The sequence below is a fragment of the Panthera tigris genome, chromosome A3, assembly GCF_018350195.1.
Source record: "Panthera tigris isolate Pti1 chromosome A3, P.tigris_Pti1_mat1.1, whole genome shotgun sequence".
In the NCBI taxonomy this organism is placed as follows: domain Eukaryota; kingdom Metazoa; phylum Chordata; class Mammalia; order Carnivora; family Felidae; genus Panthera; species Panthera tigris.
In genome coordinates this window covers 86,552,032-86,576,922 of record NC_056662.1, presented here as the reverse complement: position 1 = coordinate 86,576,922, position 24,891 = coordinate 86,552,032, and the positions used below count along the sequence as shown (strand labels likewise).

At 40.1% G+C, this 24,891-nt stretch overlaps 1 protein-coding gene and 1 long non-coding RNA gene across 3 annotated transcripts in view; both read left to right on the top strand.

Annotated features, from left to right (window-relative positions):
• Window positions 1-432: 432 nt before the first annotated feature.
• On the top strand, window positions 433-9,024 carry LOC122237036. The gene is made up of 2 exons (XR_006215232.1): window positions 433-902; window positions 8,925-9,024. It is a non-coding gene; the product is annotated as an uncharacterized LOC122237036 (long non-coding RNA).
• A 1,940-nt stretch (window positions 9,025-10,964) lies between these two features.
• CA3H2orf42 (chromosome A3 C2orf42 homolog) overlaps window positions 10,965-24,891 on the top strand; it is a 32,236-nt gene continuing 18,309 nt past the window's right edge. Inside the window, exon 1 of one of the 2 annotated variants that reach the window (XM_007083402.2) lies at window positions 10,965-11,019. The gene's annotated coding sequence lies outside the window, so the exon portion shown is untranslated. Of the gene's footprint in view, window positions 11,020-11,161; window positions 11,178-24,891 lie in introns of those variants that run through there. The other variant, XM_007083405.3, reaches the window with a different exon arrangement.

The following is a 24,891-nucleotide window of genomic DNA, read 5'->3' as shown; positions in this document are numbered from 1 at the left end:
TGAAACCAGGATCTCATTTTCCTTGTTGATATTATCTCCCTGTTGAAAATGAGTTCCACATTCCAGTTTTATTCTCCTGTTCTGTCCCTGTGCTTGACTTGTCTTCCTTTTGTATGTGTTAGAGTTCAGTTGACATTTGAGAAGGCAGTTGGCAGGGACTAGATTACATATACAAAGAAAGTTACGTTCGCTATGTGCTGTGGAGTGCTCTTTAGGTTACAGTTACATTGGAAAAGTAAAGTGTGCTTGTAGGAATTAAAAAGCAAACCCTCGCTGGCTCAGTCGGTAGAACATGTGACACTTGATCTCAGGGTCATGAGTTCAAGCCCCATGTTGGGTATAGAAATTACTTAAAAAAAAACACACACACAACTCTTTTGAATGGAAGAGCAATGATTTCTAAAAATAGAATCACTTTTTTGTAAGGGTTATTCCATTTTTTCCAATCACTGCATTTTTACTTTTGGGTTTAGAACTGGAAGAACTTATCTCCAAAACAACACATTTTAATTTAACAGCCTTAATAAAATGTATGTGAATATGTCTCAGTTGAATAGGATTTTATATTATGGTCTCCATCGTTGGAGGCAGCTGAAGCTGTTCTGATAGTAATTCAACTAAAAAAGGAAAAAGTTTTAGACATCTGACTCAGGATTACTAGGCTAGGAATAGGGATTAAATATGATTTTACTAATACTGGGTAAATGAGATTCAAAGCTGCTTATCCTTTTTCAGTTCTAAAGTACCAACAGCCATGGTTATATATACCATGCAGGATTTGGAGGATCTTTATATGGAAAAAATAAACAACTCTTGAAAGAAAAGACAGATGCTGACATTTGAAGGTCCCTACCAAAAAGCCAACTGGCCACCAATCCCTTTACAGTGGAGAATGCCAATCAGTAAGTCCTGCCTATGTACACAAGTCTTCCAAACAGATGTTTAGTGCTTCACTTTTTTTTTTTTTTTAAGTTTATTAAGCAATCTGTACACCCAATGTGGGGCTTGAACTCATGACCCCAAGATCAAGAGTCACATGCTCTTCTAACTCAGCCAGCACTCATACTTTTTTTTTTTTAATACATTTATTTTGAGGGAGAAAAAGTGAGAGAATCTCAAGCAGGCTCCATGTTCCCAGCGTAGAGCCTGACAAAGGGCTCGATCCCATGACCGGGAGATCATGACCTGAACTGAAACCGAGAATTGGACACTAAACAAACTAAGCCACCCAGGTGCCCCCCGCAATGCTTCACTTTTAAATAAAGACTGCTAAAGATCACCAGAAATTGAGGAAAAACTTTTTGAAAGATCTAAACAAAAAGCAATTGTTAGGAATGTGAAAAACTTCAAAGTGTAATAACCTCAGATAAAAGAGGATACTCTAAGAAATTGGAAGAGATACTTAGTAAAATGTCAGAAAATGATACATTTAGTGAGAATATTAAAAAACAAGGAAGTGTTCTAGAACAGCAATCAAAAGTGGAGGGGGAAAAATAAATAGGGATAAATTCAGAAGTTTAAATACAACCAATAGGTGTTCTAAGAAAGAGAACTGAGAAAATAAGGCAGTGGTTGAAATTTATTAGAAAATAAAATTTCCTTGATAAAGTGATGAGTCTCAGGATTGAAAAAAGGCTATTATTAAATTAGCACAATAAATATTAAAGACCCGTCAGAAAGCATACCACCATGAAATTTTAGGACATGAAACATAAAGAGAATAAAGTTTACCATAGATCAAAAGAATCGAGAATAGTAACAGTAACATTGGAAACTAGGGATCCATGGGGTAGTGTCTTCAAAAGTTTGAGTTCTGTATCCAATGATATTTTATACACACGTGCTGCCATGGGTGACCATAGAATAGACATTTTTGACCTGCAACTTCTCAAAAGATTTTCTTCCTGAATTCGCTGGTTCTCAGTTACTAGATAAATTCCATTAAAATGAGAGCAAATAAAAAAATACATGTCTAGGAATGGGATCCAGTATGGGAATCCTGGATAGCAGCTGTGAAGCAACTTGGCAGCCAGTCCAGATTAATGGTGAGAGGGCTCAACTTCATTATCTGATAGATCGGGCAACGTAGATAATCCAGAGTGAGCCATTGGTGGAGGATGTGAGAAGACTTTAATGTTGGAAGGAAATCCTACCTGAAAGGAAATATTCCCTTTCTGGGCCAAATACATGTAGTAAGATGTTTTGAAAGTTTTCCTAACTTACATTCATAAATAATTGTACTACTCCACTGCTTAGGATATCGTATATTGGATCTCCTCTGCTTGTCATCTGTTTACATCATTTGTTCTTAATTGTTTTTATCTTTTTGTTTGCTTTTCTCATTTCTAATCTCTGTTCCTTGAACATGCTTCCTGTGCTATCCAGACTCACTTGTGCTCCTTTTAATTTAGTCTTCATTTGTGAAATGGTTTTGTCATGTTTTGTGTCCTAGGTTAATACCAATTTCTGTTTTACCTCAGGGACATAACTTCCCTGAATTCTTCTTTTTTTTTTTTTTTAATTCCAGTATAGTTAGCATACGGTGATAGTAGTTTCAGATGTACAGTAGTGATTCAACAGTTCTATGCATTACTAGTGCTCATCAAGATAGATGTACTCTTCTATTTTTTTTTTTTTTTAATATTGTATTTGAGAGAGAGAGAGTACGCGAGCAGGGGATCCGAAGCAGGCTGTGTGCTGACTGCAGTGGGCCCATTGTGGAGCTGGAACTCACAAACCAAACTGAAATCGTGACCTGAACTGAAGTCAGACGCTCATCCAAGTGCTCCAAGATGAAGTGTACTCTTAATCCCCTTCACCTATTTAACCCATCATCTCTTCCCACCCCATCCAACTCCCCTCCAGTAGCCCTCAATTTGTTCTCCATAGTTAAGAGTCTGGCTGTTTTTGGTTTCACTATTTTTTCCTTGGTTCATTTATTTTTTTCTCAAATTCCACATATAAGTCATGTCATTTGTCTTTCATTTCACGTAGCATTGTACTCTAGATCCGTCCATGTTGTTGCAAGTGGAAATATATTTTTTTTTATGGCTGAGTTATGTACACACACTGCATCTTTATCCATTTGGCTGTCGGCGGGCACTTGGGCTGCTGCCATAATTTGGCTATTAGTGCTGCAATAAACATAGTGCACATATTTCTTTGAATTAATGTTTTTGTATTCTTTGGATAAATTCCTAATAGTAGAATTACTGGGTCATATGGTATTCTATTTTCAGTTTTTTAGGAATTTCCATTCTGTTTTCTGCAGTGGCTGTACCAGTTTGCATTCCCACCAACAGTGCACAAGGATTCCTTTTTCTATACATCCTCACCAACACATTCTGTTTCTTGTGTTTTTTATCTTAGCCATCCTGAAAGGTGTGAGAATTCTAGTATTTCTTAGCTGCATTTGCTTTGTTTTTTAAATTCACATTAGAATGTTATATTGGCAGCTGCTTTGTGGGAACATTTTTCTTGTGTGTTTACTCCAGGGAAACTCTAAGTAAGCTTGGCTACTCTTATTTTTAGAGTGTCTGCACAAGGGCTGTGTTTATTCCTTTCTATTTATTTGTATTTGAAACCTTTGGATTTTCATAGACAAAGTACCAGCAGGAGAATAAAAGAGAGGGACCCCATTTAGGTTTCTCACTTCCTCCTTAGGCTACAATAAATTGTCTCTCTTGGGATGTGACCTTGCTCGGGACTTTTGTGCAGGCTCTCAGCTACCTGAGTTCCTTCATCCGCTACATTAAGGAACCTAATTCCTGCCTTTCAAAGAGCTCCCGTAACTTGCTTTCTAAAATACCTCTGGAACCCCGGGTACTTCACGTATCTCTCAGCACTCCCACATTTGTCCAGTCCTCACAGCAGACTCTATGCAGGGTGTGGCTCTTCTCAGACTGAATATTTGCTGGCAATTTCTGAGATGTGCCACCAGCCCACTTCTCACCCCATTCTTCCCGACTGTTCTCTGTTGACCTCCCATCCAATACCACTCAATGTGGAATTTGTAAGTTTCTCTGCCTCCTTAGTTTCACTTAAGATATTGTTTGTGGGTCTGTGGTCATATGTTTTCCTTGTTGGTCTATGTTCTACAAGGAGTGGAAAGATCTAGATCCAGGCTGCTAACATGTTTCTACAGAATCAGAAGCCCAAAAGAATCTTTTAAACAAGTAAATCTGATTGTGACACACACGCCATTCCCCTTGGAAATGTGCTTCCAATTGCATTTGGGATGTAATCTAAAATCTTATGATATGAGGGAGCACCTGGCTGGCTCAGTTGGCAGAGCGTGTGACTCTTGATCTCAGGGTTGTGAGTTCAAGCCCCACACTGGGTGTGGAGATTACTTAAAATCTTTTTTTTTTTAAATCTTTAATATGGTTTGCATTGCCATTTGTGTGATTTGTGCTTTCCATCTTGACAGCAGGCCATTCACTGTCCCGTAAGCCCTTCTGTTCCACACTCATCTTTAACACTTTATGTCAGGAGACAGAAACCAACACTAAAAATTTGAAAAGGAAATTTAATAGTAATAGCAAGAGTGGTTAACTACTAAATGGGGTAAAACAAGGACTTTGTTAAAGGGATCCAGAAGTCACAGGTGAAAAAAGCTACTACTTATAAACAGTGGACAACGAAAGAACTAGGGTTTTAGGAGAGCCCTGACATTCTGACCTCTTCAAAGAAGACTTGGTTCCTACAGGAATGTGCAGCCTGGTGAAGAAACCTGCCAGAGGGCATGGGCCATAGCTGGTCCATAGAAAGCATCTGTTACCAGAGAGCATGAACCAGCTAGAGCTGGTCTGTAGCAATAGTCCACCAGGTGGGAAAACAGCCAAGGTTGCCAGATGTAGCAAAAAAACCACAATCCCAAATAATGCATGTAGCATACTAAAAACATTTTTGTTTAACTGAAATTCAAATTTAACTGGGCATTCTGTATTTTATCTGTCACTCCTAGAAACATCTGTAAGCTGGTACAGCCAAAACTCCCATGGAAGGCAGCTGCAGGCAGGGGAGAGAGTGGTCTGAGGGTGGGATCTCAGATCCCAAAGACCACTGAGGAGCATCACTGGGTCTTCCATACACTGACCCACTGGCTCCCACACTGAAAAAGAGAAGAGAATCGGCACCCATAAGGGAAGTGCTTTCCCAACACCATTGCCTCACATTATTCCCCCAGTGCCCTCTATTGGCAAACCCTAACATTGAGCCAACTGGCTCAATGATGGAGAGGAGACATGTTGGACAAAACAAAGAAGTGGATTGGGGACTGAGAGACTCCTATTATAGGGTCTTGCCACCTAAATGCCTTTTGCCTGCTGTATCTTCAGGTCTCCACTTAAATGTCACTTCCTTTAGGGGCGCCTGGGTGGCTCAGTCAGTTAAGCTTCCAACTTTGGCTCAGGTCATGATCTCCTGTTTCAGTTCATGGGTTCAAGCCCTGAGTCAGGCTCTGAGAGCTCAGAACCTGGAGCCTGCTTCAGATTCTGTGTCTCCCTCTCTGCCCCTCCCCTGCTCGCGATCTCTCTCTCTTTCTCTCCCTCTAAAAAATAAACAAAAAAAATTTTTTTTAATGTGGCTTCCTTTAAAAGGCATTCCTTTACCCACAATCTAAGTCATAAGTCAATAGCTTCTCAAACCATCTTATAAAGCTTTTCCTTTATAAGCATTTGTCACAATTTTTAGTTGACCCTTGAACAATACAAAGGTTAGGAACACCCTGCTCAGTCGACAATCTGTGTATAACCTTTGACTTCCCCCAAACCTACTGTTGACTGGAAGACATGCCAATAATATAGTCAATCAACACATAATTTGTAAGTTATAAGTATATACTGTTTCCTTACAGTAAAGTAAGCTAGAGAAAAGTTATTAAGAAAATAGGAGACAAACTAAGGGTTGCTGGAGGAGAGGTGGGTAGGGAATGAGCTAAATGGGTGATGGGTACTAAGGAAGGCCCTTGTTGGGATGAGCACTGGGTGTTAGATGTAAGAGATGAAACACTAAATTCTACTGCTGAAACCACTATTAACGCTATATGTTAACTAACTTGGGTTTAAATAAAATTTTTTTAAAAAATCAAAATATATTTATAGTACTGTACTGTATTGGAAGAAGTCTATAAGAGGACCCACACAGTTTAAACCCATGATCAAGGGCCAACTGGTATATTTATTTGTATGATTATATCTCTAAAACTTATGTTCTTTAAAAACAAAACAAAACAAAACACGTTTTTCACTAAACCCAAAGCTGGTGACTATTTTCTATAATACCATATATGGCCAGTACCTGGCAAATAATACATTTTCAATACATGTTTACTGAACTTAATAAATCAATCAAATTGTTATCTTGTACAATCTGCTTTTGACCAGATGGCTTTTCTGCCATGTGCTGATAGTACTGCCAGCTAGAGTACTAGGTGTGAGGTGATAAGAGCTAAAACTAAAAGACCAAATCAAGGCCAATTCTTTATGCTATGCCAAGTGAGATGGACTTTTTATTGTAAAGGTCCCAGGGAGCCGTTGATCTAATTTGTGTTTAGCTAAGATGTCTCCCAGGCTCCTGGCTTGAGCAATCAGATGGATGGTGGGGCTAGTTACTGGGGCTGTAAAAGGAAAAGGAGAAGTTTGTGAGGGCAGGTAAGGATAGAAGCTACTTAGAGGGCAGGAGAGGAAGGCTAATGAGTTCCAGCCTTCAACATGGGCAGCTTGAATGTGTGTGACAAATAACCAGTAGGTAATGGTATGGAATTTAGAAGGGAGATCTAGACTGAATACTCCAGAGATGGGAGTCCTCAGCATTTAGGCGATAGTTTGATCTATGGGATGGAAATCGCCCAGAGAGATGCTAGAGTTAGCAAATGATGGAGGATAAGCTCAGGTGCTTCAACGTTGTTTTGTTAACTTTATTTATTTTGAGAGAACAAGAGCAAGGGAGGGGCAGAGAGAGAGACGGAGAGAGAGAAATCCCAGGCAGATTCCTTTTGCTATCAGCACAGAGCCTGACGTGGGGCTCAACCCCTGAACCAAGAGATCATGACCTGAGCCAAAATCAATAGTTGGATGCTCAACGGACTGAGCCACCCAGGCACCCCTTGAATTTAAAAGAAACTGATAAAGCCTCTAGAAATTAAAAATACAATAACTGAGGGACAGCTGGGTGGCTCAGTCCATTCAGTGACCAACTTGATTTCAGTTCAGGTCATGATCTCGAAGTTCTGGGATTGAGCTCCACCTCTGGCTCTGTGCTGAGCGCACTTAAGATTCTCTCCCTCTCTCTCTGCCCCTCCCCAGCTCACGCTCTCTCTGTCTCTCTCAAAATAAATAAAATAAACTTAAAAATACAACAGCCAAAATTAAAAATTCAGTGGACTGACTGAATAAAATGAGAAATCTAAAGTACATTTTTTAAAGGTTTTTTTTCCCCTTTTTGGGGGTGACAGAGCGAGCAGTGCACACAAGCAGAGGAGAGGCAGAGAGAGAGAGAGAGAGAATCTTAAGCAGACTCTACACCCGGTGTGGAGCCCAATGCAAGGCCCCATGCAGGGCTCCATCTCATGACCGTGAGGTCATGACCTGAGCTGAAATCAAAAGTTGGACACTTAAGTGACTGAGCCACCCAGGCGCCCCTAAAGGTTTTCTTTTTAAGTAATCTCTACCCCAATGTGAGGCTCAAACCCACAACCTCAAGATCAAGAGTCATATGCTCTACAGACTGAGCCAGGCAGGCACTCCTACCATACATTTAAACTAGACTTCCATAAAATAAAACAACATGAGATACATAATATTTGAAGAGATAATGATTGAGAATTTTCCACAATTGTAGAAAGCTAGGAATTCTCAGATTCAAGAATCACAATGGAGGTGCCTGGGTGGCTCAAGTTGGTTTAAGGGTCCAATTCTTGATATCAGCTCAGGTCATAATCAGGTTCATGGAATTGAGCCCCACACTGGGCTTTGTGCTAAAAGTGCGGAGCCTGCTTCGGATTCTCTCTCTTCCTCTTTCTCTCTCTGCCTCTCCCTTTCCCTCCTTCTCCCTCCCTCCCTCTCTGTCTCTCAAAATAAATAAAATAAACTTTAAGAAAAAATCTACCTCGAGGCTGAAAAAAATGATGTTCAGAGAATAGAGAAGGAAGGCCTCATTGTGTCCTCATTTTGTCTCATTGTGTCAAACCATAATGAGAATATTATGCAATCTGAGAATTCTATTTATAAGAAGGCTCAGAAAGGACTTCCAGGATGGTAATGCTTCTTCAAAGGCCCTTCTTTGGTTCTTCTTCTTAGAAGAACCCTGAGTGTGTGGCTTGGAAGGAAGAAACCTCTTCTAGAATAGGGTTGCTTAGGGGTTCCCTGCTGGCTCAGTTGGTATCTCATGCAATTCTTGATCATGGGGTCATGAGATCAAGCACCACGTTGGGTGTGGAGCCTACTTAAAAAACTACTTAAAAATAGACTGGGGTTGCTTGATAGCTTCCTTCCTGACTGGAACATACAACATATCTAAACTGAAAACCCACAAATCTCTTAGGACACATTTGGGCAATTCCATTGAAAACATTGTAAACACTCTCTCTAAAACAGAGTGTAGGAGCTCTGATACTACTGACTCCATCTTTGGCCCCACCACCTATCCATGTACCTGTGATGACCTCCCCTGGGGCCGTTTCAGGCCCCTTAGAGGTTGATGTATGCCATGACCAGAATGTGGGGAGGCTTGCTCTTGCTTTCCCTAAATTTGTTTAGATAACTAGTAGAGATAACAGTTTCCCTCCACCTACCTCCTCGATGCACAGATGGCACCATGAGGTCTGTTAAAGGTTAGCTATCAATGAATTGTAGGCAGACCCTTTGACCTCACCTCAGTGCCCTCCTGACCATCCCTCCTTTCTATAAAATCTGCAAATTTAGATCTGGACTTTGCAAAGACTAGCTGCACAGCTGCCTGGATCATCACCCTCTGGATCCTCCCTGTCAGTAAGTTACCCTGAATAAAATTCTGTAAACTGTATGGAGTTGCCTGCCTGCTTCATTTTTTGTTTTCAAAGTGCCTTCTCAGTTTGGAGGATACCTTACAGTCCCTTCTCCCCACTTTCTAACACAGGGTCTCTCAACTTTGGCACTAGTGACTTTTTTTTTTTTAACTCTTTTTAAAAGTCTATTTATTTAGGGCACCTGGGTGGCTCAGTCGGTTAAGCATCTGACTCTGGCTCAGGTCATGATCTCATGGTCTGTGAGTTTGAGCTGTGCTGACAGCTCAGAGCCCAGAGCCTGCTTCCCTTTCTGTGTCTCCCTCTCTCTCTGCCCCTCCCCCACTCATGCTCTGTCTCTCTCGGTCTCAAAAACAAACATTAAAAAAAATTTTTTTAATAAAGTCTATTTATTTATTTTGAGAGACAGAGCAGGGGAGGGGGAAAGGGGGACAGTGGATCCAAAGCAGGCTCTGCACTGACAGCAGAGAGCCCGACGTGGGGCTCAAACTCATGAACTGTGAGATCATGACATGAGCCGAAGTCAGACGCCTAACCGACTGAGCAACCCAGGTGCCCCAGCACTATTGATATCTGGGTCCAGATAATTCTTTGTTGTGAGGGCTCGGCTGTCTTGTGTACCGTAAGATTTTTAAAAAGATGTTATTTTCTTTATTATTTCTTTAAATGTTTATTTATTTTGAGAGAGGGCAGGAGAGGGGGAGGAGCAGAGAGGGAGAGGATGAGAGAATCCCAAGCAGGCTCCATGCTCATCACAGAGCTTGATTTGGGGCTTGATCCCATGAGCTTGGGATCATGACCTGAGCCAAAATCAAGAGACTTATGTTTAAGTGACTAAGCCACCCAGGTGCCCTACGATTTTATTTTTAAGTAATCTCTACACCCAACATGGGGCTCAAACTCACAACCCCCAAGATCAAAAGTCATAGGCTCTACTGAGTGAGCTAGTCTGATGCCCCATGGGATCTTAAATAACATCCATGGCATCTATTCACTAGATGCTTGTAGCAATGCTCCCAGAAGAAGAACAACTGCTCTAGAGAATCACTTTGCACGGATACAATCATAAACACAAACCGGGACTGAAACTCTACGGTATTATTAGGTGATCATCCAGATGACCCAGGATATACTGAATCATCATTTTAAAAGCTTATAATCAAAACAGAGTCACAAAATTGGAAAAATACTCTGGAAAAGTGTGCCCTAATCCACTTTCCTCCAGTTTGAGAAACAATATAGCAAATTAGAGTCCTGGAAAGAACCATTTCTCTTATTAGTAGATGAGAAGACTAAGGTTCTTACACAAACTGCCCACTGTGCCACCCCTATAAGTAACAGAATCAAGGCCCAAAACTTCAGGAAATCTCATTCCAGAGTTCTCCAACACACAGGCCTCATCCTTAACACACTGCACTCAGAAGCTTTCTTCAACAATGAACAAAGATTTATTCTGTGTGATTCCAAGGAACAGAACTAAAACACATAGGAAGCCGATTTCAATTCATTACAAGGGAAAACGTTCTAGTATGTCAGCATGTGATGAAGGTAGAAAAAGATAACTTGATATAAACACACAAGTATTAGAAACAGTGAATACTTTGGAACATGACCTCCCTTGACAAAACGATAAATCATAGTAATAATACAGATCATCTTAGGCGAGTTTTTAAATCAATTACCAATGAATTCTACCAGAAACAGGGTTCTCTCAGGGCTGAAGCAGTCATGATTAGCCCTAGAACCCTATCGGTGCCTTCTGTCCCAGCAGGGTCGGCCAGAAGCACTCTGGCCCCACTGAGCGCTACAGCCTCCAGGTTAGCTCAGACTCCACCAAGGCAATCCGCCGCAATTCTTACCCGCCTACAGGAGTAAACTACAACTCCCATCAGACAACGCGAAAGGAGTGGGCGGGTATTTACCGCGCGTGGGCGGCCCTGACCAATAACGACTGTTGTTACAGCGAACAGTTTGGACGCGTTTGTAAAAGGCCGCGGCAGGCGAAGAGAGAGGAGGTGAGGGCGGTCATCAGCTTCGGGCCCTGGGGCCGGGGCGGGGGGCGCAGGGCAGGAAAGGGGGCTGTGTTGACAGAAGGCGGGGGCGGCGGTGGGACGAGGGTGTAAAGCCAGGAATCCCGGCGGAGAGCGTGCCCAAGGAGCAGGGTGCTGGCCAGGTGATGCTTATGCTTGGGCCCACTTAGGGCCGGAAGTGAGCAGTCGCGCGGGAAGGATGCCGGGAAGCAGGTCCCCGAGTGGTACTTCTTGGGGTGGGCCGGTTCCCGGAAGCGGGGTTCCCAGACTCGTGCCCGCAGGGCTGCTTTGGCCTTTCTCTGCTACTCCGAAGCCGCGCGGGTCTGATAGAAGCTGTCTGGCGCAGGAGTCGGGAGTCCTGGCTACTAGGCATGTCCCTTCCCCTTGTGGTTTGACAAGGAATCCTATCAGTTACAAACTCTCGTTAGATTGGTTGCTGGCAGTGAGCATTCATCAAATCACTATCTTTGAGCCAATTTCTTTAACTGTAAGATGGTAAATAGTACCCACTTTACTGGATCGTGGTGAGCAATACCTGAGTAAATGCATGGGAAGGGCTTACGTGTACTCAGTAAAAGTTATCAAGTTTTTTTATTCATGATAATCATTTGTTCTCTTGAGTTACTGTTGCTTCACAAGCATTAAACTGCATCCCCTAAACTGTACGGCTTTGCAGCTGAACAGTACCTGGATGAAAATGCACCACTTCCAGGAATCGTGGGTGGGTTAGCTCTGCCAGCACCAGTCCCTTTACACCATCTTGCTGAGGAGGCTGTTTTGTGAACTTGACGAAAAGAGACCTCTTTTTTTAGGCAGGATTCAAATACAGGTTCTTTTCTTACCTTTTTTTTTTTTTTTTTTAATTTATTTATTTATCTGGGGGGGGGGCGGGGCAGAGGGAGAGGGATAATCCCAAGCAGGCTCTGTACTTGTCAGTACAGACCCAGGTGCAGGGCTTAAACCCACTAACCATGAGATCATGACCTAAGCCAAAATCAAGAGTCTGTCACTCAACCCACCGGAGCCACCCAGGTGCTTTGTTTGTTTGTTTGTTTGTTTGTTTTTAATTGAGGTAAAATTCATGTGTAACATATGAGTTTCAGATGTACAACATGATTCAATATTTGTATACACTGTGATGGCCACAGTAAGTCTGGTTATCAGTCACCATACAAAGCTACAAAAAAAAAAAATTGTTTTTCCTTGTGATGAGAACTTTTAAGATTTATTCTCTTGGCAGCTTTCAAATATTCAATATACTATTATCTCCTGTAGTCATCATGCAGTACATTCCCATGACTTGCTTATTTTATATCTGGAAGTTTGTACCTTTGACCGCTTTCACCCATTTCTCCTACCCTCTCACCCCCTTCCCCTCTGGCAATCACCAGTCTTTTTTTATATGTATGAGTTTTGTTTTATAGATTCCACATATAAGTGAAGTTACATGGTATTTGTCTTTGTCTTATTTCAGCATAATACTGTTGAGGTCCATCCACATTGTTGCAGATGGCAAGATTTCCCTCTTTTTTATGTCTGAGTAGTATTCCATTTTACACACACACACACACACACACACACACACACACACGCTCACCCAAGTCTTTATCCATTCATCCATTGATGGACACTTAGGTTGTTTCCATATCTTGGCTATTATAAATAATACTGCAGTGAACATAGAGCTGCATATATCTTTTCAAATTAGCGTTTTCATTTTCTTTGGCAAATACAGTTTCTTTACAAGTTGTGTTACCTGTTTGTATATACTTGCAATATAGAATCTATAATAAGTAATACTAGTTCATGTTTAAAATTCAAATAGTATAGAACAGTGAAATGTAAGTCTCCCTCCTACTATTTCCCAAGTTCTAAGTCACTTCTGGACCATGGACATATTGTGTGTGTGTGTGTGTGTGTGTGTGTGTGTGTGCATGCACCCTATCTTTTTTTCTCTTTTAAACCAGGAGTATCATATATGAAGTGCCTTTTTTCACCCCACAGTATATCTTGATATTTGTTCCTTATCAGTACATAATAGATCTGTCTCATTCTTTTTAATCCCTTTATGGTAGCATGTCGTATGCCTGCACCATAATTTTTTAGTCAGCTCTTAAGACTGTTTCCATTCTTCTGCGGTTCTGGATAACTTTGCATGGAGTGCCCCTGTACACATGCTTTGTGTACATGTGAGAGTAGAATTCATGAAATCTTAAAAGTGGAATTGCTATGTCAAAATATATGTTATACATTTATTTTATTTACATCCCTTTAAAGAGGATGTTGCAGTTTATGTCCCTACCAACAGTGTGCAATACCTGCTTCTCCACATCCTCATGAACACAGTAATAACAGTTATCCTTTTTGTCATTTTGCCAAAGTATTGTCTTGTTTTAATTTGCCTCTTGCTTATTGTAAGACATAATTTTGGATGTTTAAAATCACTTTTCTTTTTGGGGGGGGCGCCTGAGTGGCTTAGTCGGCTAGGCATCCAACTCGATTTGGGCTCAGGTCATGATCTCACAGTTCGGGGGTGTGTCTGGCTTTTTTTACTTAGTATATTTCAAGGTTCATAAAGCATGTATCAATTTCATTCTCTTTTAGGGCCAAATAATATCCCATTGTGTGGATATGCCACATTTTGTTTGTCCATTCGTCAGTTGTTGGATATTTGGATTGATTCCACTTTCTAGCTATTATGAATACTCCTACCGTGAACATACATGTACAAATTTTTGTGTGTTTTCAATTGTCTTGGATATATATTCTCTTGGAAGTCATATGGTAACACTGTTTAACATTTTGAGGAACCACCGACAATCAGTTTTCCAAAATGACTGCCATTTTACAATACCATCAACAATGTGTGAGGGCTCCAGTTATTCAATATCCATGACAATACTTGTTAGTGTCTGCCTTTTTTAGTTATTAATGGCTGTATAGTGGCGTCACATTGTGGTTTTGATTTGCAATTTCCTGATTACATGATGTTGAACATCTTTTCATTTGTTGTTTCTTGGCTATTTATTTTCTTTGGAGAAATATCCATTCAGATCCTGTGTGTGTGTGTGTGTGTGTGTGTGTGTGTGTGTGTGTGTGTGTATTTTAAGTTTATTTATTTTGAGAGAGAAAGCACTAGCGGGGGAGGGGCAGAGAGAGGGAGAGAGAATCCCAAGCAGGATCTGCACTGTCAGCCTGGAGCCCCATGTGGGGCCAGAACTCATGAACCCATGAGATCATGACCTGAGCCAAAGTGAGATGTTTAACTGACTGAGCCACCCAGGCACCCCTATAGATTTTTTTAAAGTGTTATTTATTTATTTTGAGAGAGGGAGACAGAGAGAATCCCAAGGAGGCTCCCTTTGTTAGCAAAGAGCCTGACACAGGACTCAACCCCACAAACTGTGAGATCATGACCTGAACTGAAATCAAGAGTCAGACATTTAACCAACTAAACCACCCACCCAGGCACCCCTCTTTGCCTGGTTTTATTTTATTATTATAATTTTTATTTTTTATAGTTTATTTTGAGAGAGCGAGCATGAGTGGTGGAGAGGCAGAGAGAGAGGGATAAAGAGAGAATCTCAAGCAGGCTCCAAGCTGTCAGCATGGAGCCAGATGTGGGGCTTGAACTCACGAACCATGAGATCATGAGCTGAGCTGAAGTCAGACACTAAACTGACTGAACCACCCAAGTGCCCCTTCCTGGTTTTAAATTAGATTATCTGTCTTTTTATTGTTGACTTGTAACAAAGTCTTGTAATCTATTCTGGACACAAGTCCCTCATCATACATATGACTTGCAAATATTTTCTCTCAGGCTGTGGTTGTCTTTTCACTTTCTTGATGGTGCTGGTTGAAGCATAGATGTTTTTAATTTTGATGAAGTTCAATTTTTCTCTTTTTTTCTTTTGTCATCTATGCTTTCGGTGGCATATCTAAGAAACCATTGCTTTATCCAAGGTCACAAAGATTTACCCTTACGTTTTCTTCTAAGAGTTTTATAGTTTTAGCTCTTAACATTTATGTCTGTGATCCATTTTGAGTTAAATTTTGTATACAGTGTGAGGTATGGGTCCAACTTAATTTTTTTTTTCCAACTTGATTCTTTTAGAGATGGATATCCACTTGTCCTAGTCCTTTTGTTCATCGGACTATTCTTTCCCCATTAAATGATCTTGGCATCCTTGTCAAAAATCAGTGGAGCATAAATGTGAGAGATTATTTCTGACCTCTTAATTATATGCTTGATTAATTAATTATATGCTGTTGCTCTGTATATCTACCCTCGTGCCAGTGCCTTCTTGTCTTTTTGGCCCTCAGCTTTTTTGAGATATAATTGACATAACATCATGTAAGTTTAAGGTGTTCGGTGTGATTTGATACACTTACACAGTGCAAAATGATTACCACCAAGGCATTAGCTAACACCTCCATCGTGTCATATAATTACCATTTTTGTGTATGGTGAGAACGTTTAACATCTCTCTTAGCAGCTTTCAGCTATTAGCTGACATATATTAGCAATATAATATACTATTATTAACGATAATCACCATGCTGTACGTTAGATCCCCAGAATTTATTCATCTTATAACTGGAAGTTTGCACCATTTGACTGATATCTCCCCATTTCTCTCACGCCTCAATCCTTGGCAGTCCATTCCATCCTTTGTTTTATGAGTTTGGCTTTTTAAGATTATACATATAAGTAAAATCATACAGTATTTGTCTTCTCTGTCCACATTGCCTTAATTTGCTTTATAGTAAGTTTTGAAATCAAGAAGTGTGAGGGACGCCTGGGTGGCTCAGTTGGTTAAGCATCTGACTTCGGTTCAGGTCATGGTCTCACGATTCATGAGTTCGAGCCCCGCATCAGGTTCTGTGCTGGTGGCTCGGAGACTGGAGCCTGCTTTGGATTCTGTGTCTCCCTCTCTCTCTGCCCCTCCCCTGCTCACTCTCTCTCATTCTCTCTCACAAAAACAAATAAACATTAAAAAAAAAAAAAAGAAGAAGAAGTGTGAGTCCTTGTACTGTATTCTTCTTTCTCAAGATTGTTTTGGCTCTATCAGGTGCCTTGCATTTCTATATAAAATTTAGGACCACCTTGTCAGTTTGCAAAAAAAATCTGAGATTTTGATAGGGACTACGTTGTATCTGTAGATCAGTTGGGGGAGTAGTGCCTTCCTAACAATATTAGTTTTCCAGTCTGCAAGCATGAGATGCTTTTCCATTTTGCTAGGTCTTTAATTTCTTTCGATGACGTTTGAAGTTTTCAGTGTACAAGCCTTGCACTTCTTTTATTCTTCAAGTTTTTTTTCACCTTTGTACTTAGCTTATGATATATTTTTCCATGCAGAAAATTTTCATTTTTATGTATTCAAATATAATCAGTATGTATGTATGTATGTATGTATTTATTTATTTTAAGTAAGTTCTACAACCCAATGTGGGGCTTGAACTCATGATGCTGAGATCAAGAGTCGCATTCTCTACTGATTTAGCCAGCCAAACCCCTTCAGTCTAATTTTAGAATGGGCGAAGGGTGCTTGGGTGGCTCAGTCAGGGGAGGGTCTGACTCTTGATCTCAGGGTTGTGAGTTCAAGCCTGGTGTTGGGCGTGGAGCCTACTTTAAAAATTAATAATAAAGTAAAACGAGCAAAATCTTTGATAGTATTTCCCCAAAGATATCGATGTGGCTAAAGAAGCATGTAATATGTTGTTCCACATCATTATTCGTTAGAGAAATGCAAGTTAAAAGCACAGGGAGGTACCACTTTACACCTACTATAACCAAATGGCCATAATAAGACAAGGGGCTCCAGGGAGGCTCAGTCGGTTAAGCATCAGACTCTTGATTTCAGCTCAGTTCATGACCTCGTGGTTCATGCGAGTGAGCCCCATGTAGGGGTCTGTGCTAAAAGCAAGGAGCCTGCTTAGGATTCTCTCTCTTCCTCTCTTTCTGTCCCTCCCTTGCTCTCTCGCTATCTCTCAAAAGAAATCAATAAACATTTTTTTTGAAAGAAGAAGATAATAATACATGTTGGCCAGGAAGAGAAGAGGAGAAGCAGGAACCCTCTTATGTTGCTGGTATGAATATAACAATGCTTTTCAGTTTGGAAAGCAGTTTGGTCATTTCTTTAAAAGTTTAAGTTAAACTATGACCCTGTAATTCTACTTCTAGGTATCTAGATACCCAAGAGAAATGAAGATCCTTGTCTACATGGGGACTTGCATGTTAATGTTCTCAGCAGCATGTTGATAATAGCCACAAATTGGAAACAGAACAGTTATCTGTCTGCTGGTGAATGGATAAGCAAAATGATATATCCATACAATGGAATGCTTTTCAGCAATATAAGCGAATGAATTACTAATACATGCTACAATGTGGTTCAGCCTTAAAAACAGCATGTTTAATGAAAGAATACAAACACAAAATCCCACATATTGTATGATTCCATCTATATGAAATGTCCAAAAAATCTAAATCTGTAGAGACAATAAGACAGATTAGTGATTGCCTGGGGGTGGGAATGGTAATTGACTGCAAATGGCCAGAGGGGTCTTTTTAGGGTGATAGAAGTGTTCTCAAACTGACTGTAGTGATGGATGCCTACCTCTGTAAGTATAATGACTGTCATTGAATTGTATACTTAAAATGGATGAATTTTGTGGTCTATAAAATATACCTCAATAAAGAGGTTTCTTAAAAAAACACACAAACACACTAATACAGTCAGGATTCTGGGGTTTGTGTCATTTAGGCCATGATCATTCTGATATCCTTAAAAAATGTTAAATCCCCTCCCTTTGTCCTACTATGTTAACAGTTCCAACTTTTATACTTGAACATTTTAATCTGCCTTGAATTTATTTGAGTATTTAAGTGAGATAGGATAAGATATGTTTAATGATAATTTTTGCCCCTAAATTTTGCTTTTATATTGTATAATTTTAAGAGACTTTTTTTAAGTTAAAAAAAAAAGAAATTTTAGGAAATTATCTTATTGTATATGTATATTGTGTATGTATGTTTCCTTCCTTCTCCTGATATGTTGACAGCATATCATACTTGGCTGTTCTATACCTTGCTTTTCTTTTTTTTTTTTTTTTAATTAAAAAAATTTTTTTTAACGTTTATTTATTTTTGAGACGGAGAGAGACAGAGCATGAGTCGGGGAGAGGCAGAGAGAGGGAGACATAGAATATGAAGCAGGCTCCAGGCTCTGAGCTGTCAGCACAGAGCCTGACGCAGGGCTCGAACTCACAAACTGTGAGATCATGACCTGGGCCAAAATCTGACGCTTAACCAACTGAGCCACCCAGGCGCCCCCAACTAGTTCCTTCTTGGTGGGCGTTAGGTTGTTTCTAATGTTTTGTTGTTACAAAAGTGCTTTAGTGAATAACCTTGTATATCCCACATTTCATATGTGGGAGAATATCTGTAAGATAAATTCTAATTAGTGCAATTACTGTGTCAAAAGAAATATGCAGAGAGGGCAGAGGGGCGCCTGGGTGGCTCAGTCAGTTAAACCTCCAACTCTTTTTTTTTTTTTTTTTTTTTTTTTTTTTGAGAGAGAGAGACAGAGTATGAGTGGTTGAGGGGCAGAGAGAGAGGGAGACACAGAATGCAAAGCAGGCCTCAGGCTCCAAGCCATCAGCACAGAGCCCCACGCCGGGCTCAATCTCACCAACTGTGAGATCATGACCTGAGCTGAAGTTGGACCCTCAACCAACTGAGCCACCCAGGTGCCCCAAGCCTCAAACTCTTGATTTCAGTTCAGGTCATGATTTCATAGGTTTGTGAATTGAAGTCCCGTGGCAGGCTCTGCACTAATAGTATGGAGCCTGCTTGGGATTCTCTCTCTCACCTCTCTCTGCCCCTCCCCTGCTTGTTCACACACATACTCTCTCTCTCTCTCTCTCTCAATAAATAAATAAATTTTTTTAATTAAAAAAAAAAAAAAAGTAAGGGCACCTGAGTGGCTCAGTTGGTTAAACATCCAACTTTGGCTCAGGTTATGATCTCACAGTTTGTGAGTTCAAGCCCCATGTTGGGCTCTCTGCTGTTAGCACAGAGCCCATTTCAGATCCCCCATCCCTCTCTCTCTCTGCCCCTCCCCTGCTTGCATATTCTCTTTCTCAAAAATAAACATTAAAAAAAAGTAATAATAAAATAAAAAAAATTTTTAAATATGCAGAGAAAACATCAGATTACTCCAAATTAAGGGACACTCTATAAAATACCTGACTCTTCAGAATTACCGAGATTATGAACAACCAGGAAAGACAAAACTACAGCTCCAAGAAGACTAAGAAGACATGACAAATGCAATGTGGTATTTTGGATTGGAACAGAAAAAAGGAGAAAGTCTAGTTTAGTTAATAATAATGTACTAATGTTGGCTTCTTAGTTTTGACAAATGTCCTGTGGTAATAACATATGATGTTAACATTGGGGGAAACTGAGTGAAAGGTATCTGGGAACTCTCTATTTTATCTTTGCAACTTCTCTGAAAATGTGAAATTATTCTAAAATAAAAAGTTTATTGTTGGGGTGCCTGGCTGGCTCAGTCAGTAGAACATGCGACTCTTGATCTCAGAGTTCTAAGTTTGAGCCCCATGTTGGGTGTAGAGATCACTTTAAATTAAATTTTAAAAAAATCTTTAAAAAAATCTTAAAAAAAAAAATTATTCTTAAATAAGTGCCATTAGGAGGTTCCTGCATGGCTCAGTCAGTTGAGCATCCAACTCTTGTTTTCAGCTAGGGTCATGACCTCACAGTTTCTGAGTCTGAGCCCTACATGGGGCTGTGCATTGTCAGTGCAGAGCCTGCTTGGGACTCTCTCTCTCCCTCTCTCTCTCTTCCTCTCCTTGTGCTCTCTCTCTCAAATAAACTTAAAAAAAAAAAGTGCCATTAGTGGAAAAACTGGTGAATCCTAATAAAGTCTGTATGTAGTAGAGTTGATAGTATTGTACCAATATTAAAACCTTAGTGTTGACAAATCTCTCATGATTCAATAAGATGTTAACACTTGGGGAGGCTGGGTGGGTATACAGGAATCTCTCCGATTTTTTTTATCTTTTCTTTACATCTAAAGTTATTCCCAAATTAAAAGTTATTTTTAAAGAAGTGTGCATTTTTTTATTTTGAAAGATACTAACAAATTGCCCTCTTCAGAGAATAACCCAAAAGTAAAATAAAAAATAAAAGGAGAGTGGAATTCCTATGATGATGCTGAAACTACAGCACCTTAAGGCTTCACCATGTATAATTGGCAAACCAGTTCCTCCCTTAATGAACAAAGTTATTTTTTTCCCATTTTAATGATATGTTAAGTCATCATCATCAATGTAATTTGGAAATTGATTAATTCCGGGGGTGACTGGGTGGCTCATTGGTTGGATGTCCAACTCTTGACTTTGGCTCAGATCATGATCTCACAGTTTGTGAGTTCAAGCCCTGAGTGAGGCCCCAAGCTGACAGCATGAAGCCTACTTGGGATTCTCTCTCTCTCTCTCTCTCTCTCTCTCTCTCTCTCTCTTTCTCTGCCCCTCCCCTGCTCATGTATGTGCACAGGAATGCCTGCTTCTCTCTCCAAAATAAATAAATTTAAAAAATTAAAAAGAATTCTTTAAAAATAGAAATAAATTTTTATTAAGCTCTTTCATATATATTTTTATTTATACATATATTTATATATAATATATATTTATTGTTTATATTTGTATAAATGTATATAAATATATATTCGTATATTATATTTTATATATTCTATATTTTAATATATTTCTATATTAATATATGTTAATATGTAAATAATTATATTGATATTAATATATTGTGTACATTATATGTTTGTATATATTTATATCTTATATATTATATATTATAATATATTATATATTTGTATATATTTTTATATGTTTATATTTTATTTATATATACATATATATTTTTTATTTTGCAAATGAAAGCCAACCTGAAACTCAGAAGTTAAACTTGGTCAAAGAAATAACTGGTGGTAAAGAGCAAACTAAATATTCTATCTTTTGACTTTGGAACAACATTCTCTCTTAAGAACCCACGTGTGGCTGAATGAAAATACCTGCTAAAGAAGTTTATTGGCCTAGAAAGGAAATGCTGTGTAAACAAACTAATGTCTCTGGATTAGGGTTTTGTTTTTTTAAAGCTTAGTTATTTATTTATTTAAACTTTTTTTTTTTTTTTAATTTATTGTCAAGTTAGCTAACATACAGTGTAGTATTGGCTTCAGGAGTAGATTCCTGTGATTCATCACTTACATACAACACCCAGTGCTCACCCTAACACAGTGCCCTCCTCAATGCCCATCACCCATTATCCCCACTCCCCCAGTCGTCCACCCCCAATTAACCCTCAGTTTGTTCTCTGTATTTAAGAGTCTGTTATGGTTTGCCTCCCTCTCTGTTTGTATCTTATTTTTCCTTCCCTTCCCCTATGGTCATTTGTTAAGTTTCTCAAATTCCACATATGAGTGAAATCATATGGTATCTGTCTTTCTCTGACTGACTTCATTTTGCTTAGTATAACACCCTCCAGTTCCATCCTCGTAGTTGCGAATGGCAAGATTTCATTCTTTTTCATCACCGTGTAGTGTTCCATTGTATATATATATGTATATGTGTATATGTATGTGTATGTGTATGTGTATGTGTATGTGTGTGTGTGTGTACACACACACACACACACACACACACACACACACACACACCACATCTTCTTTACCCATTCATCAGTTGATGGACATTTGGGCTCTTTCCATATGTTAGCTATTGTTGATAGCACTGCTATTAACATTGGGGTGCATATGTTTCTTCATATCAACACTCCTGTATCCTTTGGATAAGTTCCTAGTAGTGCTATTGCTGGGTATGGGGTAATTCTGTTTTTACTTTTTTGAGGAACCTCCATGCTGTTGTCCAGAGTGGCTGCACCAGTTTGCATTCCCACCAACAGTGCAAGAGGGTTCCCCTTTCTAAACTTTTTTTAACGTTTATTTATTTATCTTGAGAGAGGCGGGGGGAGAGGCAGAGAGAGGGAGACAGACAGAATCCCAAGCAGGTTCCATACTGGCAGCACAGAGCCCAGTGCAGGCTCACCATGAGATCATGGCCTCAACCAAAACCAAGAGTCAGATGCTTAACCGACTGAGCCACCCAGGTGCCCCACTTATTTATTTTGAGAGAGAAAGAGAGAGCGTGTTTGGGGGGAGGGGAACAGACAGAGGGAAAGAGAGAATTCCAGACAGGCTCATGCTGTCAGCATGGAGCCTGATGCAGGGCTTGATCCCACGAACTGTGAGACCATGACCTGAGCCGATATCGAGAGTCAGACACTTAACAGACTGAGCCACCCTGGCTCTCCTAGATTAGGGGTGTTTAATGGGTGACTTAGCCTCCCAGAGGACATTCAGCAATATCTGGAAACTGTTTGTTTGTTTGTTTGTTTGTTTGTTTGTTTAACACATAGGGAGGAAGAGTTGACTGCTATTGGCATCTAGTGGGTAGAGACCCTGGATGCTACCAAACATTCTACAATGTATAGAACTCTTCCCTACAACAAAGAATGTCAGCCCTAAATGTCAGTAGTGCCAAGGTGGAAAACTGCAATAGATTATATTTCACAAAGCTTTATTCACTTAGTGGATACATCACAACACATATTACAGTTGGGCCATTAATTTATAGCACTAATGAAAACGTGGGCATTCTTAGACTTTCCTTATTTGTACTTTACAATTTGTTGATTAGCAAATAGACTATAGAAAATGTGGAAGGAAAATACTTCATCAACATCATCCTTTGGGGTCAGGGGGCAAGAGCAATACTAACAGCCAATTTCAACACCACAAGCAGATTGCCTTAAAAATATATATTGAAATTTGGGGCACCGGGCTAGATCAGTCTGTAGAGCACATGACTCTTGATCTCAGGGTTGTGAGTTCAAGCCCCACGTTAGGTGTAGAGATTACTTAAAGGGGTACCTGGGTGGCTGAGTCAGTTAAGTGTCCAACTCTTGATTTCTGCTCAGGTCATGATCTCACCATTCGTGAGTTCGAGCCCTGCATCAGCCTACAAGCTGAATGTGGGGCTTGCTTGGGATTCTCTCTCTCTGCCCCTCCCCTCCCCCTGGGCAAACTTTAAAAAAAAGATTTTTTTAAATATTTTTTTTAAGTTTATTTTTGAGAGAGAGAGTGATGAGGGACAGAGAGAAAGAGAATCCCAAGCAGGCTCTGCACTGTCAGCATAGAGTCTGAGGCAGGGCTCAAACCCACAAACCATGAGATCATGACAAGAGCTGAGATCAAGAGTCAGACACTCAACCAACTGAGCCACAGGCACCCCCCAAAAAAAAACTTTTTTTTTTAAAATGTTTATTTATTTTTGAGAGAGAGGGAGAGGGAGCACGCGCACAAGTGGGAAAGAGGCAGGGAGAGAGGGAGACAGAATCTGAACTCCAGACTCTGAGCTGGCAGCACAGAGCCCAATGCGTGGCTCAAACCCACAGACCGTGAGATCATAACCTGAGCCAAAGTCAGACGCTTAACCAATTGAGCCACCCAGGTGCCTGCCACCCCCCCCCATCTTAATAAAATATTTTATTATTTTTTTAACGTTTATTTTTGAGAGACAGAATGCGAGCGGGGGACGGGTAGAGAGAAAAGAGGAAGACACAATCCGAAGCCAGCTCCAGGCTCTGAGCTGGACCACAGAGCCTGATGAGGGGCTGGAACCCATAAACCGTGAGATCATGACCCAAGCCAAAGTCGGACGCTTAACCGACTGAGCCACTTAGGCTCCCCATAAAGTTCAACATTAAGAAAAAAAAAAGATTTTATTGGTTCGTGAGTTTGAGACCGTTTTGGGCTCTGTGCTGACAGCTCAGAGCCTGGAGCCTGCTTCTGATTCTGTGTCTCCCTCTCTCTCTGCCCCTCCCCCGCTCATGCTCTGTCTCTCAAAAATGAATAAACATTAAAAAAAATTTTTTAATGTTGAACTTTAATTAATGATATGCATGCTGAATTGATGTCTGCAAACTACTTCGAAATACAGTAAAATATAAGAGGGATTGATGGATGGAGAAAGGAATAAATAGATATGTGATAAAGCAAATATAGTAAAATGTTAATTGTAGAATCTAGTGGGTGGGCATATGGAGGTGCACTGTATAATTCTGTTTTTTTTTATATTTGAAAATTTTCATAATATTAGAGGGAAATTAAAAGCAGAGATTCACACTCTTCCTAACAGACACTGGAAACCACATTGCTGATTTTGCTGGGTGACCTCAGGCAAGTTACTTTTTATATAAATTTAAAAATTTTTTAAGAAGCACCTGGGTGGCTCGGTTGGTTAGGCATCCGACTCTTGGTTTCGGCTCAGGTCATGATCTTGCGATTCGTGGGTTCAGGCCCAGCATCGGGCTCTGGGCTGATGGTGCAGAGCCTGCTTGGGATTCTGTCTTCCTCTCTCTGTGCCCTTTCCCTACTTGCTCTCTATCTATCTCTCTGTCAAAAATAAATATATAAACATTAAAAAATTTTTTTTTAAAGTTTTTTTAGCATTTTGTTTGTTTGTTTTTTAAGCTTATTTGAGAGAGAGAGAGAGTAGGGGAGAGGGGCAGAGGGAGAGAGAGAGAACCCTAAGCAGGCTCTGTGCTGTCAGCTTAGAGCCCAGTGCGGGGCTCAATCCCATGAACTGTGAGATCATGACCTGAGCCAAAACCAAGAGTCAGAGGATCAACCAGCTGAGCCATGTTTTGTTTTATTTTGTTTTGTTTTGTTTAAGTAATCTCTATGCCCAGTGTGGGGC